Below are 21,019 nucleotides of genomic sequence, written 5' to 3' on the forward strand. Positions count from 1 at the left end.
CAGACGTGTCACAGGCTGGGGGGGGGTCTCCTTTATTCCACCTCCTCCTTGCTGCTCAAGAGAATGTGATAAAACATTAATCTACACTCATGTTCAGTCACTCCACATTCTGTTTGTAATCCCTCTCTCTGTAGACAAGCAGACAGGACTGGAGTGGAGATAATAAGCTGTGATGTACTCCAACTGAATTAAACATGTCATCATTTTACTTCCGGATGTATCGGTTAGCATTTTTTCACGTGAACCTGTGTTTCAATAATCAGCAAGACAACACCCACTATTGTACTAACACATCCAGTCCCAGGGACAGCACCAATTATAAAACCAACACATTGGTACTTCATGTGTTTTGTTTAGTTTAGTTGAGTTTAGTTGACAATTATTATGGATAACACCCATTACAAAACCAACACATTCAGTACCATGGACAGCACCCACCACTACAGAAAGGCTGTAGGAGGGAGGTACTGTGATACATATTCGCGGGTGCCCGACAGTCCTGATGACTATCCACAATCTAATCAGAGATCATTGTCTGGTTGCCTACTGGGTTGATCCAGATTCAGTAGATGTCTGATTGGGTCCGATTAAATCGTCTGAGATGTGAATAGACCAAGCCTGTGACCCGATCTTAACCGTTTCCATAATGTTCTCCATGTCGATAAGTTTCTCCTCTTTCACCCTCCCCAAACAAGCATGGGCAAGTCCTTCATCTTCACCAGCTAATGTTCACAGGCTGTTCAGGCTGTGATAGAATAGAAATACAATTACCGCTGCATTGTACATGTGATTTACATTAGTTTACATTAGTTATTCCCTGATCTGCAACAAAAGAAAATCACTTGGATACACAATTTACCCAATGCTGAAACGTTTATTCAACTTACTTGAAAGCTCATTTAGGCAAAGAAACTAAAAAAACAATACCTCTTGCCTGCACTTTAACTTGAACTATTTTTTTGGAAACAGGTTTCTTGGGAACAGGTTTCTTGGGAACAGGTTTCTTGGGAACAGGTTTCTGGGTGCACACCTTGGATAATTAGCAGAGAGAGAGAGTGTGAATGGCAGCCGCCCCGTCACCTCCATCAGACTGAGGGTTACTAATGAGGTGCACACTGCGCTTTCACCCAGAATACATTAGCATCCCATATGAGGACGCTGTCAACCCCGCTCTCAACGCACCGCCACCACCACCACCACCACCACCACCACCACCACTATCACTTCCATGAGAAAAAAAAAAAAGTTATATACTGTATCATTAATATCTAACTATTTCTACTCCTGTCAGTTTCCCACACCTGGGGTGTCCAGTTATGCCCTACTTGGCTGAAAGGTGGTCAAGGAAATGTATGGAGATATTCTACATAATGTCTTGCACTGTGCTGACTAGTGTGTAGTGTGTAGTAACACTATGGTAACCAGGAGCTCGCGATGACAACCAGACCCTGATGGAAGAAAATATTTACAAAAAAAAAAGAGAAAACTGTCTTTCCTCAGTATGGCATCAACTTCCTGTTGATATAACATTTGATTGTAACTAGAGTGTCTAGTATGGTGTTTTCACAGATACATTTAGATGATGTTGTCGTTGTTGTTGTTGTTGTTTCCATTTCCACAGTGTGGAGGTGTGATTATGATGCATGTGTTGAGGGTGTTGGACAGGTGGTTTGAGACCAGTCCTGTAGACCAGGTGTCATCAGCAGGTCAGAGGATCTATGATCAAGCTCTGAGCTTGGCTCAGGAGTTAAGAGATGAGCCAACTCTGGAGAGTTTGGAGATAACCCCAGTAAGCTCAGCTCACTGTCACCATGCCTGTAAAGCCACTTAACTTAAAGAGAAGGTTTGGCACCCTCCTACCAGACTGCCTACTTGTCACCTGAGGAGCCATCTGTGTGTGTGTGTGTGTGTGTGTGTGTGTGTGTGTGTGTGTGTGTGTGTGTGTGTGTGTGTGTGCGTGTGTGCGTGTGTGTGTGCGTGTGTGTGTGTGTGTGTGCGTGTGTGTGTGTGTGTGTGTGTGTGTGTGTGTGCGTGTGTGCGTGTGTGTGTGCGTGTGTGTGTGTGTGTGTGTGTGTGTGTGTGTGTGTGCGTGTGTGTGTGTGTGTGTGTGTGTGTGTGTGTGTGCGAGCGTGACTAACTGGCTGGAGGGCAGACTTGATCCTGTCTTCCACCCATCATGTCACCTTATCCCCGTTTAGCAAGGCCAGGGATCCACTGAGATTGCTCCTCCCACCAACTCTGAAAATATGTGTCTCAACCACACAAGTTATTAGAATTCATAGGAGACAGTGCTGTTGCATCTGGTTATTTTTGTGCACTAATGGTCTTGTTGGGAGAGTAATTATACCATAGAATGTGTTTGTCCGTGTTCAACCACCATGCCATCAAGTTCATCACCCTGATTATGCATTTAGCATCAGAGAGGGCGAAGCATGAATAAGTAAACATCATTAAAACAAGTACTTTTCTGGATTGACCTCATGTTGAACCCGCAAAGGCAATATTCAATGCAAATATCATATTTGCGTTATATAAACGGTGTGCATGTCAGTCTGTATCATTAGTCAAACTCCCCAACTAGCTGGAGGTAGAGGAATGGACAAACATGTATGGATGTGGACAGGGGTACTAGAGATCCTATGGAATCATTACAGAGACAGGATCTATGGACTGTTATGTCTATGATTACACACAGATATCACACCAAGACCCACTCAGAGAGGAATGGAGTGAGATTGGGTAGTGACAGCAGCACATTGTTGAATCTGAAGACAAGTGATACTCCTCAACAGCAGGACAAGCCTCTGCTCAGCCACACAGTGTGCTGAAGGCCATCGATCCTGGTGTAATGTTTGACTTTTTAATATGTATCTGTGGACAAACCATTAAACTCGGTAGAACTGTCAGACTGGCTAGATTGTGGTTTCACAGGCCTTGACATAATAGTCATAATAGAGCCACACTTAATTATGTTGACAAAAGACCCTGGCTGTGATATGTTAGAGAAAAATAGTGCCATTATTAGATTGCCATTAAAGCATCTCAGCGGTTGTGATTAAAAATTCCTTTTTCAAAAGAACAAAACACTCAACTGGAATCAAAGTGGTTCTCAACTAATCTTGCGAGATTAAGGGGAAGAATTATACAAATTGGGTGTCACGATTAAAAAGCACTCATCTCGAAGCATGCTGATCAAAAGAAATTAAAAGTGCAATTAAGCAGAGATATATAACCATCGCTGACATTAGAAGGTAGTGTGATTTCACATGGACAATATCCTTCGGTTGATGTGTCTAATGATAATTATTCTGAAATTGTGGCCTTAAACTAAGAAGTGTTTGTTTTTCATTGTGAGAGTGAAGCATTTTATCATATTTGCATCATTTTTATTTGTGAATAGACAGCTCTGTATTGCGTTGAGATGAAATGCAACTTCAAAGTACTGTTAGTCAGGACTGAAACAAAATACATGCTACATTTTCAGAATATCCAAAGGAGAGAGTTACATTTAAAGTGTTTTGGCTTCTCAGACAGCTGAAAGCCTGCTTGAAGTGAGGGGTGTCTTTTCATATTACCATATTTTCCATATTCATAGTGAAGAGAATTGTAGTATTACTTTGTTTTTGATATCTCAAGGATAGGTTGAGTTGGGTCGAGTTGAGTGGGCCAGCACTTCACTTGTCTTTTTGTTTTTCTAGCCTTGCTGTGTGACCATGGGGTCGTTTGCCTGATGACAGCTTTTCTTATTCATTGTTTGAATTACCCTCTCAGTTCTATTCCACTGGAGTTCTGTCTCTAGTCATGTCTTCATTGGTTTGTTTTGGGGTGACAAGGCTGACTTTGATCTATCTTGGGTTCTTTGGTGTGTGTGTGTGTGTGTGTGTGTGTGTGTGTGTGTGTGTGTGTGTGTGTGTGTGTGTGTGTGTGTTGTGTGTGTGTGTGTGTGTGTGTGTTTGCGTGTGCGTGTGCGTGTGCGTGTGCGTGTGCGTGTGCGTGCGCTTGTGTGTGTTTTCATAATCTTTTTTTTATTATCTCTCTACCCTCTGAATAACTCAGCTATAATAGAGGAATGCAGGGCTGCAAAATAGATTAGTAATGATTGGCATAAGTCCGGCATCTGTACTTGGGGCCCTGTTTATGCTTCCACACTACTGCAATACACACTTTGACCCCAGTGGCCAGTAACCCCCCCAGAAGCACTGTATTACTCATTTAGTGTGTTAGACTCACTAGCTGGACCTTAGGACTGTAGATTGGCGTGTGAGAGGACAGCCTAGCAGAAGTGACTGAAGGGCTTTGTGTTTCTTAGCATTCCTGTACTGTATGCCTACAATCCATTGCACATGTTCCATTGCACATACTGTTCCTTTACATTAAAGGTAACTGCTATTGAAGAGAAGCATGATGACTCTCAATTGCTCTCAGTAAGCAGAGTTAATTCATTGAAAAATAATGGGAGACCCATTTTGCTACCGCATTAGAGGAAGTGTGTATTTTGCATTATAGTAATGTATGCAGAGTTTAGTCATCTATATCGTAGTGTTCTCTCAGGTGCTGTCTCGGCGCAGGGATGATGGAAAGCACAGTCAGCACTTGGCATACTCTCCCAAAGTCTGCCACAGCTCTCTCCTTCTCTTTCCCTTCTCTCTCTCTCTCTCTCTCTCTCTCTCTCTTCTCTGTCTCTCTCTCTCTCTCTCTCTCTCTCTCTCTGTCTCTCTCTCTCTCTCTCTCTCTCTCTCTCTCTGTCTCTCTCTCTGTCTCTCTGTCTCTCTCTCTCTCTCTCTCTCCCTCTCTCTCTCTCTCTCTCTCTCTCTCTCTCTCTCTCTCTCTCTCTCTCTTCTCTTCTTCACTCTCTCATTCACACTCCCTTTCTGTCTGCCTCATCTTCAGCTTCCAGCCAGAAGCGGGTGCACTATTCTCCAAAGCTTCATAGATTAATTGCTGTGAATAATAAGGAGACGGATGTAAACAACAGGGGTCAGTGCGGTACAAGCAGTAATTTGTGTTTTTTTGCCGTGTCATCATAAAGTGCCCCGTTGGAAGTGCTTGCGGAGGCAATGATTAGGGGAAGTCTGCTGAAATGAAGACGTTATTGGGTTAGATTCCCTGCCTCGTTGCTCCCGTACAAAGAGAGCCGAAGCCCCAGTTCCCTGACCTCTGCTTCTCTCTTAGTCGTCGACACTGGTGGTGCACAGGAACATAGTAATTATGAGATATATCCATATATAATCGCTTTATACATTTTGTTACTAAAATAATAATGACTTGACTTACTTTACTTTTTCCTCTAAGCTCCTGGGGGAGCAAAGTGCCTTCACAGTGCATTTCCAGTGGACTCTGTTTCTGGCTGTATTTCTTGATTTCATTCCAGTTTGTTCCTGCCTTCTTAATCTCCTCATTTGTCCTTCTCCATGTCCCCATGTCTTAAAACAATCATGAAGCAGTCTTTTATGCTGCTACTAATTTTTCATGATGCTCAGATGTCCATTTACACTGAGGAGGAAGACAATGTCCTCACCACTATTGATGAGATATTTAAGAAAAGATATATACAGTAGCACACAAAGATACAAAGAATTGACCTTGCTGAGGAATTGTGTGCAAATACTTAGCCTGCTGTTGTAGTCATGGACTTTCACACCATTTAATCCTTTGTAGCATTTTCATTTCACTGTATCACACTGCAGCCCAGATTGTGCAATAGTTTCATCTTCCCTGTGTATTTCATTTTTCGCCAAACAACGTTTTTTCCCTTCCTCTTTCCATGCTGTGGTCTGCTGAAAGTCAGACAGCTTGACAAGTCTTTAAATAGGACCAGCATTAAGGGACACGGGGCTTTGTGCTCTTCTTTGATGCTCTTCTTGAGCACAGCCGACATGATAGGGAGTCACCAGGGAGGCTGGTGTCCTCAGCATTACAGAGGCACTCGACACTGTTCTAGGAGAGTACAGAGAGATAGAGGATATGGGCTATCACAGCCTGACCGGATGCCCTTCAGTTTACATTACGCCCCTGCCCCATAGACACTAGGGGGGAGAGAGTCTTGATGAACGAGATACAAAACCCGGATTGCTGTTGTGCTTACACAGAACCCCTATGACACAGAACCCCTCATGATGGAAGAGGGCAAAGACCCAACTCCAGACGGCACTGTGTGTTTTCTTGACAGTGACCACACAGTGTCTCTCTGTTGCAGCCTAGTGGGCACTGTGTGGGCACTGCCAGGGAGGGGAGCAGCCAAACAGAGCATCAACTTCTTTGTGTAGGGATTTGGTTTCTTATTGAGACCACAAAAGGGTTGAATCTATTATTCACAAAAGTACAGAAAGCCAGCCGTGTCTCACCGCTGACAAAATCAATATCGTACTCATACAGCTACTCAGGGGAGTCTCTCTTTTCATTTCCTCACGAATACACTCAATCATCAACCGATAGATTGTCCTTTATCCTCAAAGTCATTGTCCTCTCATCTCTCTGTACAATACAGATGTATTCTACTTGTTCAACAGAGAGACCAAATGGGGAAAGGCAGGTGTCTGTATGGTGGAGAGACATTATACCATTACATATTTGATTAGATGGTAATTGTAAATCAAAAGGTGAAAATGAAAACGGGTAAAAGTTAACAGGATCCCACAGTGAGGTAATGTAAGAACACCCCAGAAGGCATCGAAATTACATTCACGGAAACTGATTTAACATGATCTTTATGAATTATGAATTGCAGCATATATTGTACGCCTGAGTATTGATAAAGACAGCAGTACTGTGGTTTTCCAGTGGACTTTTAGCTTGTACAGGGACCTCCTTAAATTCAACAGTTTCCTCAAAGTTTGGGAAGTCTGGGCTGGGCTCCAGAGCGACAGTGAGATATATCACTGATGTGCTGCGACAGCTGGGTCCTTTATGATTGTTCATTTGTATGAGCTTGGTAATTGTATCAACACATAGCTATGCTTAAATTTACAAAAACATGTTTTGGTTCTCAAAGGCTTTAAGGGCCAGAATGTAAAATTATGATTATGACGAAATGGTCCAAAGAGGTCCAATGATTTGGACATAACATATAATATAATATCATAATCCAAATTCACGTGGTATGGCTCTACAGCATAGATTAGTGGTACAGTACGTACAGATGTTTTAGACCACAAGCACAGGATGTATTTTTCATCATATTTATGGTGGGACAGTAATAGATGGATATTGTTGTTTTATTATATAAGAGTTTTATTTCAGGGACAGTCGTTTCTCAGTGGATCCATGAGAATCCCATTCCTCGTCAATCAGAGGAATAGCAACAGTAGTTTATTTATGTACACTCTGCACAAGGATTACTGTAACAGTGCGTAATACACTCTTTATGAGAAGGTAGATCTCCACACTAAAAGATGAAAGGTTTGTCATAGCTTAAGCATCTGTGTGGATCTCCTGTTTTTTCTTGTCAAATCAAGCTAATGGTATGTGAGCTCTTGTCATCTGCTAAAATGAGTTCCTCTGGGTCTGAAATATGCTGCAGTCATATTTACATAGATCATCCACATCATTGGAGAAGAGCAGCGCTGGCGCTGTATATGTCTTTTCTTCCACCTTCATACATGGTTTGTTTTCTCCACTCTCTCCAACCCACTGGATCCTTTGTAGTTCTCTCTCCTGCTCCCTTTTCCAAGCTTGTCTTCCGCTCTCATCTCTCAAATAGGCTTTAAAGTCTCTTTGTTGTTTTCCAAAGGCTTTAAAAACAGTAAAGTGCTCTAATTCATATGGGAACACAAACAAAGAGTGTGTAATATCTCCCAGAGGTTATCCATACATCCACCCTACAACATGTAGCATGCATGCCCTCCATCTCTCCTCCTTTCCTCCTTTTCTCCTTCTCTCCATCTTTTCCTCATCTGCCCCTGTCACCCGCTACCTCTCCCCTCTTTCTACTCTTCCCCTCCTCTCTCTCTCATTCTCTCTCTCTCTCTCTCTCTCTCTCTCTCTCTCTCTCTCAGGCAAGTGTCTAGCCTAAGTTCACAGATACTCAAGTATCCTGTCCATACCAACTCTCATGAATGCAGTAACAGTACTGTACCATCAAGTCAATTCACATCACTCATATTGTCCCCTCCTCTGGACTTGGAAATGAGGTTAGGAAATGAGGTTAGGAAATGAGGAATTAATACCTCTGCATTTCTTTCTCTTTGTGTCATCATGATGCCCCCACTCAATAGCAGACTACAGCCCTTCATTGACTCCTAATGATTAAACTGATATTAATGTTCAAATTAGTTGAAGCCTGCCAGCCGACCCGAAACGACTCAAAATATATCAGTCATACAATTAGTCCATGGTAATTCAGCCAGTCAGAAAAATAAGTTTTGTGTAAACACACACAGCATGAAGTCGGAGCAAGTCTTGTTATCACTTCCATATTTGTTTTTTCAGTCATAGCAGTGTATGTTCATGCTTTATTTGAAGCAAAAGCGATCATGAGCAGGCAATAGATCACAAGCCAATATGAATAGAGGTCCCTTGTTATTGAGTCATAAATTTAATACCCATTTCCTCAAACCAATTTCATCGATGTTATAAGTGGAACCGTGTAGGCAATGCATCACGGATGTGACACAGCTAGTAAATCAATTTATGGCAGTGATCCTTACATTGATAGAAAGACCTAATTTATTCATCTGCATGCTTGGTTACCAGCTCCCCACCCTGATTTAAGAACTTCAGAGTTGTTCAGACAAAAGGTGTCTTAATCTATGTACCTGTTTTCTATGGTCTGCCTTTTCAGGTCTTTGTATGGGTTAATACAGTCATCCTCTCTACAGCTGCTTCATATTAAAATATATGTTTTTGATTGTCTTGTTTTAGAAATAAACTGTCAAAAGCAAACTGTCAGTAGAGGATTTTATTTATTGGGCACCAGTTCACTACACACAGCTTGTTTGTGAAAAAAAACAATCTTGAAAATTGTGTGGACAGAGATTACTTTTTTTCTTCAGAGTATTGAATTGTACAACTGACTGCTCTGTTACCAGTAGCAATTACCATAACTCAAATTGCTTTCTGTGTCAATCATGTTTGTCAATCAAATGTAAGACAGTCAGAGACTAATGACAGGCCACTTGACCCCCGTGAAGGAATTGGCTTTGATTGATGAACATAAACCAGTCAGCGAACAGCCAAGCTTTTTGATTGGTTCAAGTCATCACCCATGGGGAAGAGGTTTTCACCACTAGAAAATCATATCAAGCACCATGGAAAGCCAGCAATACTACACTAACACAATCAGAACCATGGACACCAATCACAACTACACTAACACAATGCGCACCGGGACACCAACCACAACTACACTAACACAATGTACACCAGGACACCAACCACAACTACACCAACACAGTCAGAACCATGGACACCAACCACAACTACACTAATACAATCAGAACCATGGACACCAACCACAACTACACCAACATAATCAGCACTATGGACAACAACCCCCTCTGTCCTAGTTCTATGGAGAAGACTAACCACCAAGCCGTTTCAGTAGCTAAGACAACACTTATTAAGACGTCAATATCTGATAATTGCATATATTTATTACAATTGCTATTTCTGTGTGTCATTTAGTACCAGGTAGTTCCCAATGGTGTTGAATTTAATGAGGTAAGTACCAGAAGGCACAAAACACAATCTCTTCTGTCCTGCTGGGAAGCCCTGTATAACCTCCACAGATGGATAGAATTAAGGCCTGCACACAGAATTGTTTCGATTTGTAGACTCATTGTGTGTGTGCTGATGATTGTGTTGTGTCTTTAGGTCCTGTACAAGAAGACATCAGGCTGGTAGGGCGATTAGTCAATGTCCTTCTCTTAGTTCTGACTCTGCCCATTTCCCTCTCTAATGTTATTTTGCATCTCTTTCTCTCTGATGGGCACAGGGAGGTTGTTCGATAAGCAGTTGCATTATCATAATTTTGGTGTTTTTTCCACATCTATTTGTCTGGTCCATCACTACTCACTCTCTTAGACCTATTGTACTTTATTGCCTTTATTTCCTCGCTTTCCCATTACACAATGTGTCTTTGTGTGTGTGTGTGTGTGTGTGTGTGTGTGTGTGTGTGTGTGTGTGTGTGTGTGTGTGTGTGTGTGTGTGTGTGTGTGTGTTTGTGTCTGTCTGTCTGTCTGTCTGTCTGTCTGTCTGTCTGTCTGTCTGTCTGTCTGTCTGTCTGTCTGTCTGTCTGTCTGTCTGTCTGTCTGTGAGTCTGTGTGTGTCCAGCCTCCACACCTCCACATGCCAGGCTCTTTGTGTGAGAGGTGGAGTAATTATTGTCTACTACAGTCGTTTGGCTCTCAGCCACCCCTAACCCCTAGTCTGCAGCACAGCCCTGTTGCCCTGGCGATGCTTTACTGTTATTGATAAAGTCGATAAGGTAATGCTTGGGCATGCAGCGGACGGATTAGGCCAGAAATCCCTCGGAAGGAGAGCAACAGCAGGCTGACAAATATGAACACCCAGCAAAGGGGGAGTGGGGAGAAAGTTTGCAATAAAAAAAAAAAAAGCTCCAAATTATTGGTTGGTTTTTTTGGTTGGCCATTTTGAATGTTTCTGATAACTGTTTCTGACAGTTCCTGTCTCTCCCTGAGAGAGATGCAGTCAGCACGAAGGCATCGTTCCTTTTTCACCTTGTTTCAGTTGTTACCAGAGACAGCTCAGTGATTGGAAAGAAAAACTGGGTGAACAGAAGCACCAACTGTCTAGGGAAAACTTTTGGTTTACATTTAGTGTTTGATTTAGTGTTGAGATGCGATCAGCAGGGATTATCTTCCATAGTACATAAACCACTGATTAGACACCTGCGTTGGATTTGAAGCTAGGGATGTTGAAAACACTTGGCATTTGGCACATTTGGTTTGGGGTAAATCCTTTTTTGTAGCATTTTTTCTATTTTTCCCAAGATAAGGCTTTCATGGTCAAGTCATTCATGCACTAGATCATATGTATGGGGTGTGTATCGCATCTCATCAATGGGACTAGTGTTTTTTCATTAGGTAGAAATGACATGTGACCTTGAGAAATCATTAATCTGTACATCTCAAGACAGTCAACAAATGATACAGTCAATCAATCAATAAATCAACCAGCGTCAAATCACTCCAATTCTTCTCTCTTCTTCAATCTTCTCCTTGTCATCTTCTCCTGAATTTCTCTTTATCCCCCTCTTCCTCCTCCTTTCCTTCCTCCTCATTCTTTACTCCACCTTCCTTCCATTTCCTCTTCTCCTCCCTCCCCTCTCCTCCTCCTCCCCCACCCCCCAATCCCGCCTCCTCTTCATCCTCTCCTCTGATTCAGAGATATGTCGTGCTGTCAGCTCTCTCAGTGCTGAGCACAGGCTGGATGCTAGTCGCTGCTGGAGTGGCTGCTGGACGTTGGCAGAGGGGCAGGGAGGCGGGGAGGCGGGGAGGTGACAGGTGTTGTCTAGGCTGGCTGGGACCCTGGGCTGTCTGCCCGCAGGCTCTGAATGACTGATGGTGGGGGACAGGCAGCTCTGTGTGGAGATCCCCACAGAGTGATTGATGGAGAGCTGGCTCTGGAGCACTGACTCACATTTGGATCCTGGATATTAACCTGGTTACATTTAGAAGAGACAGAGCTAACTCTGATTCTAGCTTATCATTATGACATTATCATTGACTGGCAGTTCCACTGAGATCATCATCCCTTTCCTCGGACAGAACTTTGTCAAGCCTTCAATCATCCTTCTGTGTTACGGTGCCTGGCAAGGAAGGAGATGGAAAGTTGCTGATCAAATGAAAGCTCAGTCAGTTCCCCAGAGACAAGGAGCCCATAGATAACTAATCACTGAGATTCCTCAGATAGAGGGGGGGGGGTTCCATCTATCTTCCTCAGATAGAGGGGAGGGGGGGCGTTGGGATAGGGGTGGGGTGGCGAGTGGTTGGTTTAATTCTAACTGTCTGTATGTGTGTCTAGTACTGCACTGCATCTTTGTAGATGGGTTAAATCCATCATATTTAAAGTACTTGGTTTTGGGGAACGGTCTCAAGACTTAATTCTCTATCTGCTGTAATGCCTTGCCAACTGGGTACAGCTAATCTTACAGACACACTGAATCCCCTCTTTCCTGCAGGCTCATATGTGCATAAACACACACACACACACACACACACACACACACACACACACACACACACACACACACACACACACACACACACACACACACACACGCAAAGAGGAAATAAGTACAATAGCTCTAAGAGTGTCAGACAATAGTGATAAACCAGAAACAAAGGTGTGGAAGCCGGTCAGAAATACAAAAAATGAAGTATATATAAATAATGCAACTGCTTATCCTGCTTACACACACACACACACACACACACACACACACACACACACACACACACACACACACACACACACACACACACACACAGTTGCATATTGAGAAGACACATACATATGGGGTAAACAAAATCCCCACGTACAAACACTAATTACTGCAAAGTTTTTGTCTGGCAGGATTTGTGTTTGGGAGTGCCTGCAAGACGAGGGTGTTAAAAGAGAAAGGAAATTACTTTGTCAAAATGGTCTGACCAAGGAGACTCTTCATTCCCTCTGAGGTCATTCCCTCTGTGTGTACAGTATATATGGGCTGGATTGATATTACAGTAGCTGAATTACAGTGTACTGCATTGGATGATAAGAGTTTGATTAGATGTAATCTAATGGAATTGTAAAAGAGAAATTGCACCTTTCTCTACCATGGAGCATCTCTGAATGAGAGGCTGTAAAGTTTACAGCAGCCATCTTAAACCCATAAATGTGTTTGACAGTTTATCACAGCTCTTTATCCCACAAGCACACAGTAAATAAACATACAGTGCATTCGGAAAGTATTTAGACCCCTTCACTTTTCCGCATTTTGTTATGTTACAGCCTTATTCTAAAATGGATTAAAAAAAAAAATCCTCATCAATCTACACACAATACCCCATAATGACAAAGCCAAAACAGGTCTTTAGAAATGTTTTTAATTTATTAAAAATAAAAAACTGAAATATCACATTTACATGGTGAACCTTCGCCCCAGTCTCAGGTCCTGAGCACTCTGGAGCAGGTTTTCATCAAGGATCTCTCTGTACTTTGCTCCGTTCATCTTTCCCTCGATCCTGACTAGTCTCCCAGTCCCTGCCGCTGAAAAACATCCCCACAGCATGATGCTGTCACCACCATGCTTCACCATAGGGATGGTATTGGCCAGGTGATGAGCGGTGCCTGGTTTCCTCCAGACGTGACGCTTGGCATTCAGGCCAAAGAGTTCAATCTTGGTTTCATCAGACCAGAGAATCTTGTTTCTCATGGTCTGAGAGTCCTTTAGGAGCCTTTTGGCAAACTCCAAGTGGGCTGTCATGTGCTTTTTACTGAGGAGTGGCTTCCGTCTGGCCACTCTACCATAAAGGCCTGATTGGTGGAGTGCTGCAGAGATGGTTGTCCTTCTGGAAGGTTCTCCCATCTCCACAGAGGAACTCTGGAGCTCTGTTAGAGTGACCATTGGGTTCTTGGTCACCTCCCTGACGATGGCCCTTCTCCCCCTATTGCTCAGTTTGGCCAGGCGGCCAGCTCTAGGAAGAGTCTTGGTGGTTCCAAACTTCTTCCATTTAAGAATGGTGGAGGCTACTGTGTTCTTGGGGACCTTCAATACTGTACCCTTCCCCAGATCTGTGCCTCGGCACAATCCTGTCTCGGAGGTCTAAGAGAATTCCTTCAACCTCATGGCCTGGTTTTTGCTCTGACATGCACTGTCAACTGTGGGATCTTATATAGACAGGTGTGTGCCGTTCCAAATCATGTCCAGTCAATTGAATTTACCACAGGTGGACTTCAATCAAGTCGTAGAAACATCTCAAGGATGATCAATGGAAACAGGATGCACCTGAGCTCAATTTCGAGTGTCATAGCAAAGGGTCAGAATACTTATGTAAATGTAATTCAGTTTTTCATTTTAGCAAACATTTAAAAAAACCTGATTTCACTTTGTCATTATGGGGTATTGTGTGTGGATTGATTAGGAAAATCAATCCATTTTATAATAAGGCTATAACATAACAAAATGTGGAAAAAGTTAAGGGGTCTGAATACTTTCCAAATGCACTGTATCAGTGTGCAGAACATGAGTGAAAACAGGCTGACTGCACACAGGTACAGTACACACACACACACACACACACACACACACACACACACACACACACACACAACTATAACTTAGCAATGACGCATAACGAGAAAAGTTTAAACTTTTTATTCTTTATTCAATTTTATTCTGGTCTCTTCATCTTACATTGGACATGTTGACCATGAAACCTCCACTTGACATTATGCTTTTGGAAATGAAGATTGAAGGCAAAAGGACATGAAAATCAATTGATACAATGTTATAATAGAGTATACCAACATTCATCATCACAATCACCTCAGCTCTCAAATGTATGCTTGCGATGTCTTCACCACGTATTTGTCCATCACAATTCCAGAGGTACAATCATCAATGAGGTTTCTTGTATTTACAGTATCTTTTGAAAGGAATTACAACAATCTCAAAAGCAGTCAGTGAGCAAGGCGGAGAACATTTGGCCATCTGCCATACAAACTTGAATAACTGAAATACAAAACAAGTCTTTGTGAACCAAAAGTTTCTCTGGAAATTATTTTCACTCAGTTTCCACATTGTCCTTGAGCTGTTTTTCTTTTCGTCTCATGTAATCATTTTTGAACGTACAATCGTGGCAACAACTTCATCACAACTTTTGAAATACTTTTGTGGCGGTTGACGACAATACCGTCTCTGCATTACCCAATACACTTTCACCATGACAGACAGTGTCATGTCGTTCTGGCTTTGGTTAAATCTGGTTGAAGTAGGAGAAGTGTGTGTCTTATACCTCTCATAGCTCCCAGTAGATGACACCCAACGTTCCTCCCAGTCCCTGTCAGTGGGTTGGATCCTGGGAGGGTTTAGTGTCATGACCCATTAGCAGTCTAAAATGATCATCTGGTGTCCGCTAACAGACAGACACCATCTGTAGGCTGTCCTATAGCTACAGTACTGCGTGGTGCTGGTGACGCTCGTGTTTGGGATTACTGGGCCGGATTAGAGTCTTGTCTTTGATCTGGGCTCTGCTGTATTACGGATGTTAGGGCAGAGAGCATACACTAGAGTACATCCACCACATTTAAACTGTTGAGCTGGTTGTTTGTTCAAAGCTCATTGGGATTTTGATTTGTCTCTACGGTCCTCGCACTCTCGCTACATCTGCCCCTCCCTCTTTCACTTCCTCTCTCATTTGATGCTCCAGATGAACACGCAGGCATCCTTACAATCTAGTTCCCACCGACTTAAGTTTGGAGGTCTTAACACAATGGAAAGACGACATCATGAAAGGACTGAAAGAAAAACAAACCGACCTTTGCACTGACCTCATACGGTAGCCTGACAATCAGTGCTGTATGATGTACTGCTGGATCTGTGCATTCTTCAACTCAACAGAGTACCTGCTTCAAGCTTTGCAGCTGATGACTCACCGAATATCCTACAATATCAAACCATGGCATGATTCACGTCCCTTCCCTCTGAGTTGAGCTTTGTTACACAGTGCCCGCCATCTCCCTCATGGCGTGTGCCATCCTCTGTGGATATTATATCTGTCTACTCATTTCTTTCAGTTAGTTTTTTTTTTGTTAGTTTGTTTTTCCAACAGTGTCAACTGTTTCCTCGAGCAGATCTCTCCAGATTAAAGCGCTCTTAATCTGGTAGTCTCCAGGAGGTAAAGCCTCTCCTGGGTGACCAAGCAGCAGGCTGTGCCACCTCTTGTAATGACCGTGACAGCTGCTATGGCAAACAGCCTCACCACAGGGGTCGGTGGCCTAGAGGGAGGGCACAGTGCAGTTTCCTCCACCGGTAACCATCTCATAGTGGAGGAGCACTCTGTGTGCCAGCTTTGCAAATGACCTGGCTTATCGAGGTTATCTGTTAGGGATCAGAATTATGCCATATCAAGACTTTATCTCAGAAATACAATGTGATTACAATCATGCCACTGAAACATTCTAAAACATAATTTCTTCCCTCCCTCCCTTTCAGCATTCTGTAGCCATCCTCATGTTTTAGCTCCCACATTATTTTCTCTGTGTTCTTCTCTGCTTTCTTCCCATCCTTCATCCCACTGCTCCCTCTCTTCCCTCCTCCCCTCCCTTGTGCTAGTCCTCTCAGGAGTGTGCAGCAGATGCTTGCATGGCTCAACTCTGGATGGATTACAGGAACTAACAGATGCTGCTAATGTTAGCACCAGCCAGGGCAGCAGGCCCAACCCAGGCAGAGAGAGCAGAAGGAGAGGATGGCGGGAGGGGGGTGGGGGTGGAGGGACAACATATCTTGGCGAGGTCGGAAAGGAGAGTGGGAAAAGGATTGTGGTGTGTGTGTGTGTGTGTGTGTGTGTGTGTGTGTGTGTGTGTGTGAGAGAGAGAGAGAGAGAGAGAGAGAGAGAGAGAGAGAGAGAGAGAGAGAGAGAGGGAGATGGCCACATGGTCACTCACAGGTTCAACTGAGACCGCACACCAAGGCAGACAAACACCTAGCCACCGCATTCTGCTTTTATATCCTACTTCAACCACCAGTATTTAAATTAGGAGCTGTTTGCAAGGAGAACCAATGGGACCTATATATTCTTTTCAGATAACACCACCGCATTACCACATTCTTGAGAGCTTGTAAAATTCCACTGAGAGATCACAGCCATCAGGGGAAGGGTCGTTTGAAGATTGGGGCAGAATGTATATTTTCCCCCTTCAGTCCGCTCCACAACAGATGTGAAAGGCATCGAGAGTGTACATGAGAAAAGTCTTGAGAGAACCGCACCCCAGGATAGAGTTGAGTGGTCAACGATGGCATCACACTTCCAGTCCAGTGTGTGGTTAGAATCCTGGTCATAATGGTCACCCACTGTGCTTGGTCAGAAGATGTCCTTTATCGGAGGGAGGAGGCACCGTACTTGACATGCAAAGGTCCCCTAGGAAACAACTTTCTGCAAACAAGCTATGTCGAAACAGGCAGATCTCGCTCTATCAAGATGACCGGAATGGTCTGATAAGATCGGCTCTTTACAACAGGCTATGGTCAAATTTAAACACGATAAAGTCATCAGAATTGCTTACACATGTAACTATTCTTAAAAAACAGATCTACTGTAAGTGGCCCACTTCAAAGCATTAACGTCTTCGAGGGACATTATTTCTGAGACAACTTAGATATGAAATTTACCCTTTGAAAATGCAGAATTATAAAGGGCATTACTATGAGCATCATTTAGTGATTTCCATTTCAGTCTGACTTTAAAGCAGACATGTCCTTACTAAAGGCTCACATTGAGGCAAGAGGCAAAAGAGTCATACACAATACAGGCAACACTCTGCTGGTCGTTGTGCCCAACAACTCCCCTACCCGTGACAATATTGAGGTTATTGTCCATGAAATCATAATGCTTGTTTTGAACAAACAAACAAATTGTGTGACATACAATAGCATACAATTGTACAGTTTACAGTGAATCAGTAGCCTTCATTTGCTGAACTGCACCCCTTCATATAAACAGCAATTAAATAACAATGACCACTCAAACCAGATCTCATAATAGTTAGATGATTGCACAAATCTTGTATATAAAAGAGCCCATCCTTCTCTCTTCCCTATGGTAGAACTGTGTGATTATTTATGTTGTGAATGGTAGTGAGAAGTAGTGGGTACTTCACTACCCTGGGTACTGAATCTCAACGTATCCTTCCACAGCCCCTCTACTCTCTCCCATCTCTCTCACGCCTAGGTTGCTGATCTAACATAACATAATCCCTGAGAATCCAAAACATCCCTCTACCCTTTCCTCAACCCCTCCTCCCTGTTTTCCTCCACCCATCCCTTCCCATGCCTCCCATATCTCTCAGAAAGAGACAGAGAAGCTGGCCAAATAGTGGAAATCTATGGGATTTTGCTTGCATTTACTCACAGGGAGAAAAGAAGCTTAGTAACACAACACTGCAAGCTCTAAGCTCTCGTCCTAGGCCCTGCATCCTTCACTCCTGAAGTTGTTTCTCTTCTCAGTGTCATTTTAAAACATTTTAAACAGTTGGCGAAACTGGTTACTGGACACTACAGGAGTATCATGATGACTAAGACCCAACGCAAACATGAAGAAACAGAAGAAAAGTGCATATTAACTGAAAAAGCTGTGTACATACTGAAACGCTTCAGTGTCTGTATTAAGCTGTCTTCATTGTACAGTTTGGAGCCCCAATGCCCCCCCCACCCACCCCCCAACCCCCCAACATACAAACACACACACCACATACATGTGTGAATCAATACTGTTCTTGGGTGTCTCTAGACAGTTATAATCACACACACAGCGTATATTGATCCCAGTCTCTCTCTCCATTGAAGCGTTCACATTTTCTGCAACAGCAATTAACAATATTTACTCTCTGAACTTGTGCACAATAACACACAGATGACTGGGCATGTATGGACTCGTCAATCTGAGAAAGACTATAGCGGAAGCCTAATGACAGAGTGTGTGGTCGAGTCTCTCTACATTCAGCAAATACAATAGGTTTCATTCTTGGAATGGGAGCGATGTACAGTATCTGAATGGCTTTGAGTTGAAAAGCAATGAGGGATGTATTTGCTGTTCTGACATTTAATTTCAGTAGGCCTACAACCAAACCAAAAGTAGTTCTGGATAAGAATAATGGAAGGGTATAAGAGATAACCTTTATACTACATGTATCCCCTATAGCCTCCTCCAACTGTGAATATCATGAGTCACCACAAAACAATATTGTTTCAACAAGGTTAGTATGGAATGAAAGATTGTTTCAGGAACGTAATTTGCAAGCCATGACTGTAATGCAATTCTAAGGATGGAGCCGAGAGAAGTCCAGGCTTAGTTCAAGTAAACAAGAAAATAAAACCTACTTGCTTGATTGCAAATACAGAAATACCATAATGGCACAAATACAGTGCTCTCCATAAGTATTGTTTGGAGTTTGGATTTGAAATCAAACAATTACTATGAGGTTAAAGTAAAGATTTTTCAGCTTTAATTAAACATATTCTTATTTCAGATTGGTTTCACCATTTAGAAATTACAACCCTTTTTATACATAGTATATAGTCCCCCTATTTCAGGGCACCAAAAGTATTGGAAAATTGGCTTGACAGGTGTTTCTGGTTAGTCAGGTACAGTGTGTTCCGTTTTTCAGGGCCAAAAAGCTGAAAGTTCTTGACTGGCCAAGATAATCTTCAGATTTAAACCAATTGAACATGCATTTAATTTCCTGATGATAAGATTTTAGACAAAAACACCTCAAAACAAACAACAGCTGAAGATGGCTGCAGTACAGGCCTGACAGAGCATCAGCTGAGAACATCCCAGAGTTTGGTGGGGTCAATGTCATACGTCTTTTTCATTTTTCTTTTTGAAACATTCTTTACTGTTTTTTCATTGTTGAGCTGTATAAGGAATTGATGATGATGAAGAAGAAGAAGAAGAAGAAGAAGAGGAAGAAGAAGAAGAAGAAGAAGAATATGATGATGATGATAATGATGTTGCCACTGTATTTGAGATCAGAGAGTGCTAGCTCAGTCCATCCATCTGTGTGTAGGATGCAATAACTCCCATTGAGAGATGGAAGGGACATGTCAGTCTTAGAGTGTCCTGTAGGGAATAAGGGGTTTGGGCTAGGCATCCGGCAGAGGAGGAGGAGGACAGGCAGGAGGCCCAGGGAGAGCGATAGAGAGGGACTCTGGTGAGACCAGCAACACCTGTGAAGTTTATGTGAACAGCTGTCTCCATGCTAACGCAAGGCATGGTGGAGCCCCGTGGGCTTGTGGGAAAAGTGCAGTTCCGTTGCAAACATTCATAATGTATGTGCTGGAGGTGTTACTGTAGACATTCAGCACAGCTCAAAAACAACCCACGCTGGGGGCACATGAGGTATCTTTTATCTTTCATTATGATCCCATTCAATGGTCAATGATTATCAACTGCACTGCTCTGCATGACAATGTTCATTAACAGGCTGTACATGTACAATACAGTTATTTCTACAATCCACTGTACTACATCTCAGTATAACCTCACTATTAAATAGCTGAATGACTATGGTAGAATAAAGATAAGCCACTTGTTGAGGCTGATAATTAAATGATTCGTCTTGCAGTGTTTTCTGACCTAGACCCAGGGTTCAGCAAGTTAATTGGCTGGTTGGTGTGTTTTGATGTGTTTTGCCACCCTCCTTGTTCTCTGAACTCCTTGGAAATGAAGACGTTAGGCCAAACCTCCCACAGCTCTCTGAGGCTCCAAGGCCCTGGCTAATTTGTATGTGAGAGTAATTAATATTGTCGTTGATAACCTGTGCCTTGTGCACACTCTCCATAAATGTTTAATTCACTCCTCTGGGAGCTAAAAAACAACAAGTGTGAGTGACAGTCACACCACTGTTGCACGGCATACCAAACGCCCCCACAGCCCCCTCAATGCGGCCCACAAGTTCTGGGGGCCTGTTTGCCTCCTGTCATCTCACACCTATGCTTCTCTGTAATGTGTGCAGATTGTGTGCCAACAGTTTAATTCTGTGTGCCAACAGTTTAATTCATACATTTAAGATATAACACACACTATGACAATATTCAAACTATGACAATATTATGAGCGCTCACCTAAATGTACTAATTTTCATAGCTACACAGGGTGAAAAAACGGATAATTGACATCAATGAATAGGCATGAGACATAGGCCTACTCTAACAACACAGCCTATGCATTACAGAATAAAGTGAGGAAAGGTAATCTAGACATGAATCAGAATTGTATGTTATAGTGGGATTGGGACTGGATATAGGCAACTATCCAGGGCAGGAGAATATCATATTGTTTCCCATGCCATCCTCTGC

At 42.8% G+C, this 21,019-nt stretch overlaps 1 protein-coding gene across 1 annotated transcript in view; it reads left to right on the forward strand.

Moving 5' to 3' along the window:
* ptger4b (prostaglandin E receptor 4 (subtype EP4) b) overlaps positions 1 to 19,025 on the forward strand; it is a 164,012-nt gene extending 144,987 nt beyond the window's left edge. The window contains exon 3 of the mRNA XM_083670648.1: positions 19,012 to 19,025. The gene's annotated coding sequence lies outside the window, so the exon portion shown is untranslated. The remainder of the gene's footprint in view (positions 1 to 19,011) is intronic.
* The last annotated feature ends 1,994 nt before the right edge of the window (positions 19,026 to 21,019 follow it).

Source organism: Argentina silus, assembly GCF_951799395.1.
Source record: "Argentina silus genome assembly, chromosome: 5".
NCBI classification, from domain to species: Eukaryota; Metazoa; Chordata; class Actinopteri; order Argentiniformes; family Argentinidae; genus Argentina; species Argentina silus.